Source organism: Leptodactylus fuscus, unplaced genomic scaffold (assembly GCF_031893055.1).
Source record: "Leptodactylus fuscus isolate aLepFus1 unplaced genomic scaffold, aLepFus1.hap2 HAP2_SCAFFOLD_74, whole genome shotgun sequence".
NCBI classification, from domain to species: Eukaryota; Metazoa; Chordata; class Amphibia; order Anura; family Leptodactylidae; genus Leptodactylus; species Leptodactylus fuscus.
This window is the reverse complement of record NW_027440778.1, coordinates 381322-400131: the sequence shown is the minus strand read 5'-3', so window position 1 is coordinate 400131 and position 18810 is coordinate 381322. Positions and strand designations below refer to the sequence as shown.

Below are 18810 nucleotides of genomic sequence, written 5' to 3'. Positions count from 1 at the left end.
ACCGCGCGTAAAATGACGCGCCAAATTACATGCCAAAAAACTCCATGTGAATGCACCCTAAGGGTGCATGCACACTACGTAACGCCGGGCGTGTATGAGAGCCGTACACGCCGGCGTTACAGCAGGGCTGCCGAACACTTCCCATTCACTTCAATGGGAGCGCTCGTAAACGCCGCTGTTACGAGCGCTCCCATTGAAGTGAATGGGAAGTGTTCGGCAGTCTGCTGTAATGCCGGCGTGTACGGCTCTCATACACGCCCGGCGTTACTCAGTGTGCATGCACCCTAAGGCTGCATTCACACAGAGTAACGCCAGGTGTCATTTGTGTGTAATTTGTGTGTCTTTTACGGCCGTCATAAAACGTTTACATAGAGTTCTATAGGAAAAGACGCCCGTCATTTACGGCCGTCATTTACGGCCGTCATTGTAATGACGGCCGTAAATGACGGCAGTAAATTACAGACGTCTTTTCCTATAGAACTCTATGTAAACGTTTTATGACGGCCGTAGAAGACACACAAATTACACACAAATGACGCCTGGCGTTACTCTGTGTGAATGCAGCCTAATAAGGCTGATGCAATCTCCACATTCTGCCACTGTGTCACTGTTTACCCTCCTCACTTTACTGCTGCCTTCTTTTCTGCCACTGGGTAATTGAATAGACTAATAAGACTGCTGCAACATTCACAATCTACCGCTTAGTCACTGTATGGCCTCATAAAGCTTCTGCAGCCTCCACACATTGCCACTGGTCACTGTATGGCCTCATAAAGTGGCTTCAATCTCCACACTCTGCCACTAGGTCACTGTATGGCCTCATAAGGCTTCTGCCACATCCTCAGTCTGCAAATAGGTAACTGTATGGACTCATAAGGCTGATAAAACTTTTACGCTCTGCCACTGGGTTACTATATGGCCTCATAAGGCCACAGCAACCTCCACACTCTGCCACTAGGTGTATGTCCTCATAAGGCTGCTGAAATCTCCACATTCTGCTCCTTTGTCACTGTTTAGCCCCCTCACTCTTTTGTCTATCTGTATTTGATTTCTGCCACTGGGTAATTGTATGGCCTCATAAGGCTGCTGGAACATTCATAATCTTTCAATGAGTCACTGTATGGCCTCATAAGGCTCCTGCAACTTCTACACTCTGCCACTGAGTCACTGTATGGCCTCCTCATGCTGCTGAAACCTCCACACTCTGCCATGAGGTTACTGTATGGCCTCATAAGGCTGCTTTAATTTCCACACTCTGCCACTGGGTCGCTGTTTGCCTCATAAGGCTTCTGCCACTACCTCACACTGCAACTAGTTTACTCTATGGCCTCATAAGGCTCCTTCCACCTCCATGCTTTACCACTAAGTCACTGTATGGCCTTATAAGGCCACAGCAACCTTCACATTCTGTCACTCGGTCACTGTGTGGTTTAAAAGACTTATGCCTCACCCATACTCTGCAACAGGGTAAATCTATGGCTTAAAAGGCTTCTGCCACCTTCACACTCTGCCAATGGGTCACTGAATGGTCTCATAAGGCTGCTGCAACCTCCACACTCTGCCTCATGGTCACTGTATGGTCTAATGACGCTACTGTAGCCTTCAAACTCTGCCACTGTGTCACAGTATGGTTTCTTACGGCTGCTTCAATCGCCATATGCTGCAACTGTGTCTCTGTTTGTTCTCCTCATGCTGCTGCAACCTCCACACTCTGCCACTGGGTTAATGTTTGTCCTCATAAGGCTACTGCAAACTCCACACTCTGCTACTGGGTCACTGTATGGCTGCAATCTAAACATTCTGGCACCGTGTCACTGTATGGCCTCTTCACACTTCTGTTGCCACTGCACTCTGCCACTGGATCACTGTATTGTTTCAAGCAGCTGCAACTTCCATGCTCTGGAACTGGGTCCCTGTATGGCCTCATAGGGCTGCTGCAACCTCCAAACTCTCCCACTAGGTCACTGTATGGACTTATAAGGCTGCTTTAACCTCCTCACACTGCTGCATTTTCCCCACTCTGCCACTGGGTCAATGTATGGCCTCATAAGGCTTCTGCCACATCCTCACTCTGCAAATGGAAAACTGTATGGCCTCATAAGGTTGCTGCCAACTCCACGCTCTGCCATTGGGTCACTGTATAGCCTTATAAGGCCAAAGCAACTTCCACACTCTGCCACTAGGGATATGGCCTTATAAGTCTGTTGCAATCTCCACATTCTGCCACTCTGTCACTGCTTACCCTCCTCCTTCTACTCCTGCCTTCTCTTTCTGCCACTGAGTAAATTTTTGGCCTCATAAGGCTGCTGTAACATTCACAATCTGCCACTGAGTCACTGTATGGCCTCCTCATGCTGCTGAAACCTCCACACTCTGCCACTGGGTCGATGTATGGCCTCATACTAATGTTTCAATCTCCACACTCTACAACTGAGTCACCATTTGGCTTCCTTATGCTATTGCAACCTCCACACTCTGCCCCTGGGTCAATGTTTAGCCTCATAAGGCTACTGTCAAAATCCACACTCTGTCACTGGGTCACTGTATGGCCTCCTCATGCTACTGCAGCCTCCACACGCTGCCACTGGGTCAATGTTTAGCTTCATAAGGCTACTGCCAACTCTACACTCTGCCACTGGGTCACCGTATGGCTTCATACTAATGCTGCATTCTCCACACTCTATCACTGAGACACTATATGGCCTCCTCACACTACTGCAACCTCCAAACTTTGCCACTGGGTAAGTATATTGCCTCATAACGCTACAGCAATCTCCACACTCTGCCACAGGGTTACTGTATGGCTTCATAAGGCGGTTACAATATAAACATTCTGCCACTGGATCACTGTATAGCTTTAGGCTGCTTCAACTTCCACACTCTTCTTCTTGGTCTCTGTATGGCCTTATAATGATACTGCTACCCTCACACTCTGCCACTGGGTCACTGTTTGGCCTCTTCATGATGCTGCAACTTCCACACACTGCCACTGGGTCATTGTCTGCCCTCATAAGGCTGCTGCGGCCTCCACGCTCTGCCACTGGGTTACTGTATGGCCTCATAAAACTGATTCAACCTCCACACTATGCCACTGGGTCAATGTATGGCCACCTCACACTGTTGCAATCTTCACACTCTGCCTCTGGGTCACTGTATGGCTTCATAGGGATGCTGCAATCTCCCCGCTCTGCCACTGGGTCACTTTTTGGCCTCATAAGGTTTCTGCCACATCCTCACTCTACAACTGGGTATCTCTATGAGCTCATAAGGCTACTGCCCACTCCACACTCTGCCATTGGGTCACTATGTGGCCTCCTTATGCTACATTAACCTCCACACTCTGTCATCTTCATATATCTGCCGATGGGTCAGTGTATAAGCCTCATAATGTAATAGCAATCTCCAAAATCTGCCACTGGGTTACTTTATGGATTCATAAGTCTGCTGCATTCTAAACATTCTGCCGCTGGGTCACTGTATGGCTTTTTCACGCTACTGCTGCCATCCTACTATGCCAATGGGTCACTGTATGGCTTCAGTGTGCTGCAACCTCCACACTCTTCTTCTTGGTCTTTGTATGGCCTCATAAATCTGCTGCAGCTTGCACACTCTGCCACTGGGTCAATGTATGACCTTCTTACACAGCTGCATTCTCCACACTCAGCTAGTGGGTTAATGTATGACCTCATAAGGATGCTGCAATCTCCCAACTCTGCCAGTGGATCACTGTATGGCTTCATATAGCGTCTGCCATATCCTCTCTCTGAAAATGGGTAACTCTATGGCCTCTTAAGGCTACTGTCATCTCAATGCTCTGCCATTGGGTCACTGTATGGCCTCATAAGGCTTCTGCCACATCCTCACTCTGCAAATGGGTAACTTTGTGGCCTCATAAGGCTGCTGCCACCTCCACTCTCTGCCACTGGGTCACTGTATGGCCTCATAAGGCCACAGCAACCTGTACACTCTGCCACTAGGTATATGGCCTCATAAAGCTGATGCAATTTCCACATTTTGTCACTGTGTCACTGTTTACCTCCCTTACTCTACTGCTGCTTTATTTCTGCCACTGGTTAATTGAATGGACTAATAAGGCTGCTGCAACATGCGCAATCTGCCACCTTGTCACAGTATAGCCTGATATTGCTTTTGCAATCTCCACACAATGCCACTGTGTCAATGTATGGACTCCTCATGCTGTTGCAACCTTCACACTCTGCCACTGGGTCACTGCATGGCCTCATAGGGATTCTGCCAACTACACCCTCTGCCTCTTAGTCATTGTATGGCCTCATAAGGCTGTTTCAATCTCCACATGCTGCCACTGGGTCACTGTATGGCCTCCTCATGCTGCTTTAACCTCCACACTCTGCTACTGGGTCACTGTTTGGCCTTGTTAGGCTACTTCCAACTCTACACTATGCCACTGGGTTACTTTATGCCCTCATAAGGCAGCTTTAATCTCCACACTCTGCCACTATGTCACTGTATGGCTTCATGAGGCTTCTGCCACATCCTCAGTCTGCAAATGGGTAACTATATGGCCTCATAAGACTGATGCAACTTTCATGCTCTGCCACTGGGTCACTGCATAACCTCATAAGGCCAGATCAACCTCCACACTCTGCCACTAGGTGTATGTCCTCATAAGGCTGATGAAATATCCACATTCTGCCCCTGTGTCACTGTTTAGCCTCCTTAATTTGATGCTGCCTTTTTTTTCTGCAACTGGGTAATTTTATGGTTTTAGGCTGCTGCAACATTCACAATCTGCCAGTGAGCCACTGTATAACCTCATAAGGCTTCTATAACCTCCACAGTTTGCCACTAGGTCACTGTATAGCTTATATGGCTGCTGCAGCCTCCAAATACTGCCACTGGATCACTGTATGGCCTCCTCATGCTGCTACAACCACCACACTCTGCCACTGGGTCACTGTTTGGCCTTATAAGGCTACTGCAAACTCCACACTATGCCACTGGGTTACTCTATGCCCTCATAAGATGGCTTTATCTCCACACTCTGCCACTAGGTCACTATATCGCTTCATAAGGCTTTTGCCACATCATCATTCTTCAAATGGGTAACTGTATAGCCTCAAAAGGCTGATACAATTTTCACGCTCTGCCACTGGGTCACAGCATAGCCTCAGAAGGCCACAACAACCTCCATACTCTGCCACTAGGTGTATGTCTTCATAAGGCTACTCATAAATCCAAAGTAACCTCTACACTTTGCCACTAGGTCACTGAATGGCCTCATACGACTTCTGCCACATCCTCAGTCTGCAAATGAGTAACTGTGTGGCCTCATAAGACTGATGCAACTTTCATGCTCTGCCACTGGTTCACTGTATGGCCTCATAAGGCCACAGCAACCTCCACACTTTGCCACTACGTGTATGTCCTCATAAGGCTACTGAAATCTACACATTCTGCCCCTGTGTCACTGTTAATCCTCCTCACTTTACTGCTGCCTTCTCTTTCTGCAACTGGGTAATTGTATGGCCTCATAAGGCTGCTGCAACATTCACAATCTGCCAATGAGTCACTGTATAACCTCATAAGGCTCCTGCAACCTTCACACTTTGCCATTAGGTCACTATATGGCTCTTAAGGCTGCTGCAGCTTCCAAACATTGCCACTGGATCACTGTATGGCCTCCTCATGCTGCTGCAACCTCCACACTCTTCCACTGGGTCACTGTTTGGCCTCAAAAATCTTCCACATCCTTACACTTCAACTAGTTAACTCTATGGCCTCTTAAGGCTGCTTTGATCTCCACACTCTTCCACTAAGTCACTGTATGGCCTTATAAGGCCACAGCATCCTACAAACTCTGCCACTGGGTCTCTGTCTGGTCTCATCTGGTCTCATAAGGCTGCCTCCTGGTCACTGTATGGCCTCATGACATTGCTGAAACCCCCACACTCTGCCACTGGGTCACTGTTTGGCCTTATAAAGCTACTGCCAACTCCACACTCTGCCTTTGGGTCACTGTTTGGCCTCATAAGGCTACTGCCAACTCCACACTCTGCCACTGGGTCACTGTATTGCCTCATATTTCTGCTTCAATCTCCACTCTCTGCCACTGGATCACTACATGACCTCCTCATGCTACTGAAACCTGCACACTCTGCCACAGGGTCAGTATATCGCCTCATAAGGCTGCTGCAAAATCCACACGCTGCCACTGGGTCACTGTTTGACCTCCTTATGCTGCTGCAACCTCCACACTCTGCCACTAGGTCACTGTTTGGCCTTATAAGGCTACTGCCAACTCTACATTCTGCCACTGGATCACTGTATTGCCTCATAAGGCTGCTTCAAGCTCCACACTCTGCCACTGGATCGCTACATGGCCTTCCTATGCTACTGAAACCTCCACACTCTGCCACAGTGTCAGTATATTGCCTCATAAGGCTGCTTTAACCTCCACACTCTGCTACTGGGTCACTGTAAGGACACATATGGCTGCTGAAATCTCCACATGTTGCCACTGGGTCACTGTATGGCCTCCTCATGCTGCTGCAACCCCCACACTCTGCCCTTGGGTCACTAATTGGCCTCATAAGGCTGATTCAATCTCCACACTCTGCCACTGGGTCCCTATATGGCCTCCTTATGCTAATAAAACCTCAACACTCTCCCACTGGGTCAGTATATCACCTCATAAGGCTGCAGCAACACCTAAACTCTGCTACTGGGATACTTTATAGCTTCATAAGGCTGCTGCAAGCTCCACACTCTGCTACTGGGTCTTTGTATGGCCTCATAAGGCTGCTGCAGCCTGCATACTCTTCCACTAGGTCACTATATGGCCTCTAAAGCTGCTGCAACCCAAACACTCTGCCACTGGGTCACTGTCTGCCCTCATAAGGCTTCTGCAACCTTCACACTCTGTCACTGGATCACTGTATGTCCTCATAAGACTGCTGCAACCTCCACACTATGCCACTGGGTCACTGTATGGCCTCATAAAGATGCTTCAATCTCCCCACTCTGCAACTGGATCACTATATTGCCTCATGAGGCCACGGCAACCTCCATACTCTGCCATTATGTGTATGTCCTCATAAGGCTGCTACAATCTCTACATTGGGTCACGGTATGGCTTTCTCACTTTACTGCTGCCTCCTCATTCTGCCACTCGGTCATTGTATGGCTTCATAAGGTTCCTACAACCTCCACACTCTGCCACTTGTTCACTGTATGGCCTTCTCATGCTGTTGCTCCATCCACACTCTGCCACTGGGTGACTGTTTCGCCTCATAAGGCTACTGCAAACTCCACAGTCTTCAACTGGTTCACTGTATGGCCTCCTAATGCTGCTTCAATGTCCACACTCTGCCACTGGGTCACTGTACGGCATCCTCATGATGCTGCAACCTCCACAGTCTTCCACTGGGTCACATTATGGCCTTATTAGGATGCTTCAATCTTCACACTCTGCCACTAGATCACTATATGGCCTCCTCACACTAGTACGGTACAATCTCTACACTCTGCCATTGGGTTAATGAATCGCCTCATAAGGCTACTGCAACCTACAATTTCTGATAGTTGGTCACTTTATGGCTTCACAAGGCTGCCACTTTCTATGACTGGGTCACAGTATGACCTTTTCACACTACCTTCACCAGCCCATTCTGCCACTGGATCACTGTATGGCCATTTAAGGCTGGTGCAGCCCCCCACATGCTGCCACTGTGTCACTGTATGGCCTCCTAAGGCTACTGCAACCTACAAACTCTGCCACTAGGTCACTGTATTGCTTCATAATGTCTGTAGGTCACTCATGTCCTCCACAATGGTCTCTGTGCCAGGAGCCTGACAGCTCACAACTGCAGCTCCCACCATACTCTCCTCATCGCTAATTGCCCACCTACTGGAGGAAGCACATAATGTGTCCTCCAGATCTTGACTGGGCACTAGCTGCTGACTGTCCTGTAATAGGTCACCCCCACAGCATAGAGTATTTCTCTAACTGGGGAAACAAAAATTTACAGAGGCAGGTTGAGGACACGTGAGGGTACAGGTTCTGTTCCCAGGCCATGCCAACTAAGGGTTGTGTCTGATAAACCCACTGACTCTTCAATGAGGGTTTCTGATGTGACTTGAGATAAATTGGATAACCTAGTCAACCAGTCTAAACTGTTGGGTTGCTGGTCAAGACATAACCGCTACTTGTCACTGGGTGCTTAGGCCTCTGTAAGTGACCCCTGATGCCATGCCCACTTACTCTCCTGTGACTTGTGCCTGCGCCAGAAATATTTAGTCTTGTGACCCTCCCCTGTGCATGGCCTACTACTTCTCTGTCTGATATACTGTTTTTTTTTGTTTTTTTTTTATCGAAGGTCTCTGTACTGTTAGACCAAAAAATGTAATTGCAAAGGAAATTAATACAGGGCAAAAAGGAATGTAATTCTCTACATTTAAGAGAATAAGCCCCTTATTTCTACATTGAAGAGAATAAGACCCTTATTTCTTTCCCCACTAATGAATACCTTAAAAAAAAGTATGCAGGAATGAGTGACTTCACTAACTGATGGATTGTATACCACTTAGCCTTTTTATGGTATGCACAGAGGCTAGATATATTGAGCGTATATTAGGTCCTATATACTGTATGACAGGATTCTTGAATGAGTGACTGTCCTGTGCCTCTGGACATGCCTCGGCCGTTAGCCAAATTTTTTGCTGCTGCGCTTGCCTCCACATCTACACTGCTTTCCCCGCTAGACATCACCCCTGTCCATGCCTCTGCCTCTAGACACATTTTTGCTGCTGCGCTTGCCTCCACATCTACACTGCTTTCCCCGCTAGACAGCAACCCTGTCCAGGTCGGGTTGGTGGCCTTGTGTACCACCTCCTCTTCCAATTGCTCTCTCTCCTCTTACTGTAATCCGCACATAACCACAGCCTGCCCTGATGGAAAATGGGTCTCATCATCATGACTGAGGCCCAAAAATGCTGGTTGCGGGTCCACAACCACAAAATTGGCAGGAAATGGCGGATGCTCCAATGTTTGGGCATCAGGACACACAAAGTCATCTGCTAGTTCCTGGGATTCAGGAAGTGGTTCAACAGAGGGAGAGACAGTAAAAGGACCCAAAAACTGATCCTGGGAGGGGGCAAGGGTGGGATGACTCTGCTGGGAAGATCGGGCATGTTGGAAGGAAGGAGGGGCGGACTCTTGGGTATGAACACGACTGGAGATAGTGGCTGACTGGCTGGTGAAAAAGTAGCTGGAAGCATTATCCACTAGCCACTGCAACACCTGCTCCTGGTGCTCAGGCCTGGTCAATCTGCACCTTGCTTAATGTAGCCATCAAGCCAGGGATTGTGGAGAAGCGCGATGCTGGCTGCCCCTCACCAGTAGCCTGTGCCTCTGGACATGCCTCTCCCTCTAGATGTAGCTTGACCGCAACCTTGCTCCTCAGCTGCATTTCCACGCCCCCGGCCTCATCCCCATCCACATCCCTTTGCGCTAGCCTTGCGCATTTTGAGATGCATACAAATGTTAATTTTTTTTGTGTGTGTGTGTAAGTTGACAAACTGATGGACTGTACACATTTTTTTTTTTATATATATATAGAGCGTAGATATATTGGGCCTATATACTGCCGTATATACTAGTATGACTGTATACAGGAATGAGTGAGTGAGTTGACAAACTGATGGACTGTATACAAATTTATGTTTTCATGTGAAGGTAACAAATTGTTGAGGTCTGCAATACTTTGGTCCAATTAAAATTCAACTTTTAATAAATCTTCTTAAAAATCCATAATAATGTACATGATATAACAGAAGAAAAAATAACAAACAACAAGTAAAAAAAAAACGCCGACACGTTTCGAGGTACTCTACCCCTTAGTCATGGCATGACTAAGATTTATTAAAAGTTAAATTTTAATTGGAACAAAGTATTGCGGACCTCAACAATTTGTTACCTTCACATGAAAGCTTTTCTCTTTGGAGTCCAGAGATTTGGAAGGTCGTGCACCCTCTGGTTTCCACTATATGGTGAGTGACAGTGTCTGCTTTTTTTGAACTTTTTTGTTTTACAAATTTATGTTTGTATACAGAGGGTAGATATATTGGGTATATATTCTGCCGTGTATACCGGATAACAGTATACAGCTTTCTTATTACACTTATGGGACAGGAATGCAGAGCATACCACTGGTGGAGAATTTGAGCCCTAAAAAGGGCTTTTGTGAAATTTATGAGCTAAGTGTATATAGTAGCGGTTTATATACACTGGTGAAGTAGTTTAGCTCTATAAAGAGCTGTCGGTTTTAATTTTTCCTGCCTATCCAAACCTAAATCCTCTCTCGCCCTCATTACAACGTCTCTCCCTATCTAACTCCAAACTGCAAATGACACGAATATGGATTGTGGATGGGTGGGATGACTCTGCTGGGAAGATTGAGCATGTTGGGAGGAAGGAGGGGCAGAATCTTGGGTATGAACACGACTGGAGGTAGTGGCTGGTGGAAAAACAGCTGGAAGCATTATCCGCTAGCCCTTGTAACACCTGTTCCTGGTGCTCGGGCCTCGTCAGCGTTGTAGCCTACATCCTGGTTAACGCAGCTATCAAATCAGGAATCGTGATGAGCGCATGCTAATGTTTCCTTAGGTTTAAATTTGTGTTTCTATCCATATTAATGCAGAGGAAAGGTTTCCAAGTATTTTCCTCACTTTCATAGAGGTTCTATTGAGTGTGGAAAGTGTCTAGTTGATAGGCTGTGATAGTGGGGTAATTCTGGGACTTGGGCATGTTAGATGCCCCCAGGCATCCTGGGAGGTCATTGTGGACTTCCCAAGTGTGGTTTCCCCTGAAACAAGCCTTTTTTCCCCATAGACTATAATGGGATTCGATATTCGGTCGAATAGTCTAATATTGAGGGGCTACTCGAAACGAATATCGAATACATCACTACTCGCTCATCTCTAGTAGTAATGCAGGATGTACTTTGATTATCATTTAATAATCCTGGATTTTATAGGGCTGTGACATCACAGAGACGGCTGGCTGCTGCTTAGCTGCACACTGGCATTGTGGGTGATCATGCTTTCCCAGAGTTCCCTGCCCCTTGTTCTAATATGTACAGCGGCCATTTTATTAAACTGCAATTCAAATCAACGAAGCATGAAGAAATCCTGATTCTAAGCGAATTCAAGATTTCCTGAATTTCAAATCAAATTCCACTTCTGCAGAATTGATTCACTAATCTCTAGAAGCTGATGTCATGGACACAGGGAGGAGGACGTGAAGATTATAAATGTCATGATGTAAGAAGTGCAGAGGTAGCAATCACTGTAGGTCCCTGGTGCCAAAGGGGACCCAAAGGCCTCTCTAAAATTTAAGCACCAGTATTATAGACTAGCTGGTACCCGCGACTTCGTCTGCGGTGATTGTAGCAGTGGGTATATACAGGCGTGGGTAAGGTTTTCGTAGTGTGTATAAGGTATGGGATATGAAATGTAACTTTGTATCTTGTTTTTGCTGTAATTCAGAGAATACGTGAGACTTTTGTGTTGAAGTTAATTTGTATTTGAGCTGCTATATATATACGGTGTTGTGAGAAACGTTACATAGTGACTTTGAGACAGAAGTATTTGAAGTTAACCCTTTCCCGCCGATGGCATTTTTTGATTTTCGTTTTTGACTCCCCTCCTTCTAAACCCCATAACTTTTTTATTTCTCCACTCCCAGAGCCATATGAGGTCTTAATTTTTCCTGGGGCAAATTTTTCTTCATGATGCCACCATTAATTATTCTATATAATGTACTGGGAAGCAGGGAAAAAATTCAGAATGGGGTGGATTTGAAGAAAAAATGCATTTCTGCGACTTTCTTACGGGCTTTGGTTTTACGGCGTTCACTGTGCAACCAAAATGACATGTCCCCTGTATTCTGTGTTTCGTTACGATTCCGGGGATACCAAATTTATATGGTTTTATTTACATTTTGACCCCTGAAAAAAATCCGAAACTGTGTTAAAAAATTTTTTTGGGAAAAGTCGCCATATTCTGACAGCCGTAACTTTTTTATACGTAAGTGTATGGGGATGCATAGGGTGTGTTTTTTTGCGGGGTCAGGTGTACTTTTTAGTTATACCATTTTTGGGAAATGTTATTGCTTTGATCACTTTTTATTCAAATTTTTATCTGAATCAAAACAGTGAAAAAACGGCGGTTTGGCACTTTTGACCATTTTTCTAGCTACGGCGTTTAGCGAACAGGAAAAATATTTGTATAGCTTTGTAGAGCGGGCGATTTCGGACGTGGGGATACCTAACATGTATGTGTTTCACAGTTTTTAACTACTTTTATATGTGTTCTAGGGAAAGGGGGGTGATTTGAATTTTTAATCCTTTTTATTTGTTTTTATATTTTTTTTTACTTTTTTTAAACTTTTTTTTTTGCATTTATTAGACCTCCTAGGGGTATTGACATGGGTGGGCGGTGTCACGGATTGTCAGAGCGATGGAGGTTGGCAAACATGGCTGCTCCGGAGCGTTAAAGAGAGCCTCCTGGAGTATCGTTAAGGTGAGGGGCAAAGTGGTAAAGTATATGTATATGAGATTGTGTGGGGTTAGGGGCAAGGCTGAAGAGGGTAATATGAATTTTGTGGCTTGCTATGGTCCAAAGTGTGTGAGATTGCAGAGATGGTGGTGTGAGTTTGGGTTTTGTGGGGGTCCTGGCACAAACGTATGTGTGCTATTGTGACAAAATGTAGCCTATTGCGCAATGCAGTGTAGTGACTATGTTTGTGGAAAATTTCAGCCAAATCGGTCGAGCGGGTTTTGCGTGATTGACTAACAAACATCCGAACACACAAACCCACAAACATCCAAACTCACAAACTTTCACATTTATAATATTAATAGGATTCATCTTCCCATGGACCTGTATATCAACCTCAACAGAAAGTGCCCATAGTGAAGCATAAGAGACTGCCATGAATGACAGCTCTGCAGCTTCTCTGCTATTTACACTGGTACAATATGAGGCGGCCATTTAGTCACCATTTTATAGGACTTTCTGTATCTTGATACCTGCACTACAGTTTACAAGTCACAAAACTTTATGTATCACTTCACAAATTCTATCACAATGTCAACCAAATTCTGACACTCCTTCTGGTAACATGGATACAGGTTGTGACTGCGGCATCTCATACAGTAGCCACAGGACATGTCATAAATGTCTTATAGGTGCAGTCCCATCTCTATGACCCATATCTATCCTGATCCCCATCCTGCATTCGCTGTGAATGGAGGAATCATCAGTATCTAAATCCTACAAAAGACCTTTAACCTTTTCGCTGCCAAGGGTCTCTGGAAATTTTGCACCTCCAGTAGCCAGAGCAATTTTCACAGTTTTGAGATGGACAAATGAAACCTAAATTGCAACATTAAAAAAGCATCCAACCCCCCCATACCTATATATTTTCTTAAAGTAGACACCTGCAGCATTGTCAGAATGCCACTTGGTACTGTATACGAACAGGCACCTTCATGCAATTTTGATTTAAAGTGAATGTTTTATGGAAAAAATGCAAATAAATGTATATTAGTTGTTAAAAGCGGAAACCAAACAAAAAATTAAATGCACCAAACCTCCTAAAAATAAGAGTTCAACATGTGCAGAGTTCATACCTATCACTATGGCCTGAACCCGCATGCACGTGTCTTCAGAAAATCGCTAGAACTGGAAGGAACAAAATTCTGCTTTAAAGCTGGAAATGTCAAAAAAGTATCATCCTATAAAATGTAGGGATTACACACCATGAAAAGTAAGTGAACCCCTAAACCCTATATATTTTTTGAAAGTAGACAATATGAAGATTACAAATGTCTTAATGGGTCATCGATAGCCACATCCACCTTCATGCAACTTTGCGACCAACACAAATAATTTTTTGAAAAAATACGCTAAAACACATATTTGCACCTAAAACTCATGTTCAATCTCACATTCATATACAAAATACTTTTAAAATAATAGCTTATGGTGTATACAATGTGTATATCTACTATATGTACCGGAAACATCAACTACAACAAGAGCTCAGACTCCCAAAAACAGGAATACAGAAGACAAGCAGGATTTTGCTGTTATTCACTAATATGTTAAAAAGCTATACTGCACCTACCAAACGGTGACTGTGATACCAAAATCTAACTTTTTTCAGAGTACACAGCATACCGTATATAAAAACACAATTTAATAGTTTATATATACAACCACCTTCATTCAACTTTGCCGCAAACAGAGATTGCTAGCAAAAATTCAAATTTGCCACTAAAGTGCGGCTCAAGAAATCCCTTTCTGCAAACATAATGTACTGTCCATAAAACTGCAATATGTGAGGAGTTCATACATACCACACATGTATATATTTACAGGGGCGGGTGTTAAAGAATCGCCAAAATCGCAGAAATGCGCCATCCCATTTTGTGCATGCAAATTAAATAGGACTTTACATAAAAATGTTATTTTCCATCCCCCTATAATAATTTTAGCAATCTATACGTTTATCTCTAGTGATAATCGTTATTACTATTATTTTAGTGTGTAACGGACATCACTAGAGACGTATTTTACTGTAGGAAGCTCAGGTATAGACAGGACAGGGATTGGGTGAAATGTAAACTTTATTTGCGACTTTATGTATATGTTGTGTAAGTGTTTGGTGTGACTTTTTTTTTTTTGGCTTGCGACCTGGACAATGGTAAACGTCTGGGTCACAGCGCCAATAAACTTCCTGGTTATGTTCAGGAGGTATAACATAAGAATACCCCACTAGTAAATCTCAGGGGGGAATTACATTATACCTGTATGTGACAATCAGAGACAAATGTATAGTATACGCTCTGATTGGCAGGAGAAGGGTTAATAGGGACAATAGAGTCCCTGCCACCCCCCTCCTGCTGTCACATACAAGTTATGCAGAGAGAGAGATCGTTTCTGTGTCTCTCTCTCTCTCTCTCTGCTGGGCTGCTCCGTGTCCCTCTTCCTTTCTTGTTAGATCGCAAATTGCTTGCTTAGACAGGAGGGGGGGGGGACACTTTGGAGCTCTATATCTTTGGACTGCATCAACATATTGATGCTTTCAATTGCATTTTAAAGAGGAGAATCTCATCTTTAAAATGATATCAAGAACTCGATGATTGGATGTACAGTTTTGGAGAAATTCACTGTTGAAACGCTGTCGGGAATAGATCTGCAGTTGGATCTCAATGCCAAATAGTGTTTTCAACAGTGAATGGCTCCAAGACTGTAAGTAAAATCATCAAGTCCCTGGTATCATTTTAAAGATGAGAGTCTCTTCTTTAAAATGCATTTTAAAGCATCAAGATATGTTGATGCAGTCCAGAGATATCGGCATTAGTAGGGAGGATGTACTAAGTACGTCCTCGGCTACTGAAGTGCCACCTTGGAAGCACGTACAGTGTACGTGCCTGGCAGCGAAAGGGTTAAGAATTGTGGACCCTGAAAGCTCTCATATGAGAGAAGAAAATTAGATGAACCCACCAACTATATAATATGTATGAGGTAACCCAAGTCTGTACCAAGGACATATATCAGAAGATCGAAGGATAAGATTTGTTGGATTTTAAAATGTCTGATGCTTTCTTCTTACAGGAGATAAACTGATGCTAGACATGTCTTGGCAGGAGCTTTTACCTCATGGAGAACACATGCATGCTTGGCTGAGCATACGTGTGTATGGGGAGGTGGAGAGAATAGCTGTGATGGTGTATGGGTACTGAGATTTATTATGCTGCCATATACATGAGATATTTATCTGCAGATCACTTGCAGATCTAGTTGATCTATCTTAGGCTAGGTTCACACCAGCTTCGGGCTCTCTATTGTTGCAGGCACGGACATGAAAAGCACTTTCCCAAGGGTAAATAATATATTTTAAAACTTCACTTTATTGATAAACCAAAATAAAAATTGCAAAACTGATACCACACAAAGGGTTAAAAATTGAAGCGATCAGTTGCTGATCTTCTGCTTGTACAACAACTTGCTATACCAAGGGCAAGGGCAAGTGAATAAGATGTGTGCTAGACACTTTCTGCTAAATGCCCTAATCTCCCTGGTAGTTCAATAAAGAGTTTGTGGATAAACACCCAGCAGTACAACAAGTCTTATCTGGCACAAAGCTAATGTGTTAGAGCAATGGTGAGACGCCCTCTGAGGCTACTGGCCTAAGGCCACATCAACAAAGGCAGGAGAAAGACCTATTTGCTCTTAATTGGCAGTAAACAACCGCAGAGTGTATACCATCAATCTCCACTATAACTCCTCAAAACAATAAATCCCTATGCGTTTCGTCAACAATGGGAATCCTCAGGGGCTCACAATAACTTTGCAGTAAAAAATTGTTTTGCACTTTTTATTTTTGTTTATCAATAAAAGTGAAGTTTTAAATATATTAGTTACCCTTGGAAAGTGCTTTTCCTGTCTGTGCTTTGAATAGAAGGGGTGACACCTGATTTTTCTCAGTGGGCCATTTATCTCTATTGTTCAGGTCCATCAGGGGATCCAAACGACAGAGACCTGGACTGCTGAAACAGCGGATACCTGTGGACCCCATTGACTGCAATCGGGTCTTCAGAGTGTTTTCATACTGAAAGCGGCAAAGGGAAAAGTTTTTTGTGCATGACTTTTCTCTCTGCTGATATTTTGTGCTCCCTCTGGTGCAGATGTGAACTTTGTCTTAAGTGTGTGTGCAACACTCAGGAGGGCCAGGGCTGGTATCACGGTAATATATCAGATGTGGCCGGCTTGCAGGGAGTCCCTGGGTCCCGAATGTGCACAAAATTTCCCTTTTTGATGTCCCCGACTACCCTCCCCTGCGTGATATCTGACAATGACAACAGACAACCAGGCTTCGGGGGTAATCGTTGCTTTTCTTTTTACTAGCAGGACAAAGTAATACACATGTACATATGGAGGACTTCTTCACATACAATACAGCGATCTTTGCAGGTAGTGTCCAATTAGCGGAGGATGGGGCAGAATGCTTTGGATAGTGGTTGCTTGGCAGTTAACTTGTATATACTTGTAAAGATGGCCTGTATCCAGGGGGTTAGTCCTCAACAAACTGGGTACACGTATGTAGAAGAACAAATACAATTTTTCTTAGCAGCGGGAGATTCTCAATTTCTGCCAGACTAGCTATGGGCTTCTTTAAATATAGATTTGTCCCAAAGACTTACTTGGATAGAGATATACGTGGGGGGTCCCAGATGTATGGATAACCAGGTCCATCAACTTCAGCACTTGTAAGATTAGAGCTTCAGAGGAAAACGCTCTCTGAGAAGGGCCTTGAAGATAGGGAAGAAGACATCTCTGCTTGGTGCACCCTGATAAGTCGGAAGCCATTATCCATGCTCCATGTGCTCTGTCTCACAGCTGTGTCTACACTTGTAGCCCCACACAAAAGACATCAGCCAAAAACGTCCCCAACCCCCTCTAGAGAGGGTCGTCACTCAACTCTCCCTCCAGGCCAGTCAAGGGAGCCTCATTGGTCCTGGAGGTCAGCTAATCATAATGGACACTCCCTTTACAGTTACAACTCAAATTACAATGGCAAAGTATAGGCAGGTGCAGTTCACAAAAACATCCACAAGATGGCGCATTAATAGACCCCCTGTGTGCTGGCTCTGGAAGAATAGAAATATATAGAAGGAATGAAGGGGGAGGAAAATATTTACCTTATATGAAAATGTCCATGCTATCTCGGTCTGCATTAGAGGGAATTGGACTAGCAGTACCGGGACATTACATACACCCCCACTAAGAAAAGAGCCGTCCTCGGCGACTAACTAGCGCGGAGGAACCTAGAGAGATGGGATGCGCACAGGTAGTAGGGCTGGATACCTGAGAAACAATAAACAGAATAATGGCAAACAACAATGTGACATGACTTATGTACAAGAACGATACTCCGTGATTATATGCAAAACCAAAACATAATAAACAGTAGAAACATAATGCCAATAGGTGGGTAGAGTCTCTTTCAGCAATAGGGCATTGTCCATGGAAAGGCTCAGGGTAGGCACTATGTGGCACAAATACAGTCCTCAGTAGTCCATAGGCTGTAGAGAAATATGTAATGCAAAACAAGAACATAACAAAATGCTTGGGATTACCCAGGTATGGAGGCTTAAACGGTTGCTAACTAACTAATTAATAAGAACATAGGTATATGAAAGAGGCAAAGTATATATATATATATATATATATATGAAAGGATATGGTTGCTCAGTCTCTATAGCGAGCTGGGGGAGTTCCCTTGGTACTTCGCTCTGATCGCCTCAGCACTTGGTCTTCTACTTGCGTAGGAACACTGGAAACTGGAACTCCATCTTGTGCTGGTTCAGGAGCAGCAATTGGAGCAGCAACACTGGAGTCCGGAATTTCATCTTGTGTTGATTCAGGAGCAGCAACACTGGAGTCCGGAATTCCATCTTGTGTTGGTTCCGGGGCAACAATTGGAACCGGAACATGAGTCGGGATAGGAACTGGAACAGGAACAAACTGGTAACAGCTGGGGATAAGAAATTGAGATCTAAAGATCGATTCATCTACAGAAGGCTGTCTTGGAGGAGTTGCCATCACAGGAACTGGTTGGTAGACAGTTGTAGCTTGTGGTGGTGCTGACATCCTCAGTGAGTCCTCTCTGGTGCACAATTTGATGCGGTTCCGATGCACTGTTTGTGGAGCCATGCCTGGTTTCTTTACTTCATAAACATCGGACTCTGGATAGGGAAT

At 44.6% G+C, this 18810-nt stretch overlaps 1 long non-coding RNA gene across 1 annotated transcript in view; it reads right to left on the bottom strand.

The window, feature by feature from the left end:
- Positions 1-2531: 2531 nt before the first annotated feature.
- Positions 2532-18810, bottom strand: part of LOC142188750 (uncharacterized) — an 83210-nt gene continuing 66931 nt past the window's right edge. The window contains exons 2-4 of the long non-coding RNA XR_012713079.1: positions 6185-6219; positions 4316-4350; positions 2532-2559 (exon numbers count right to left, since the gene is read on the bottom strand). This is a non-coding gene — a long non-coding RNA (uncharacterized LOC142188750). The remainder of the gene's footprint in view (positions 2560-4315; positions 4351-6184; positions 6220-18810) is intronic.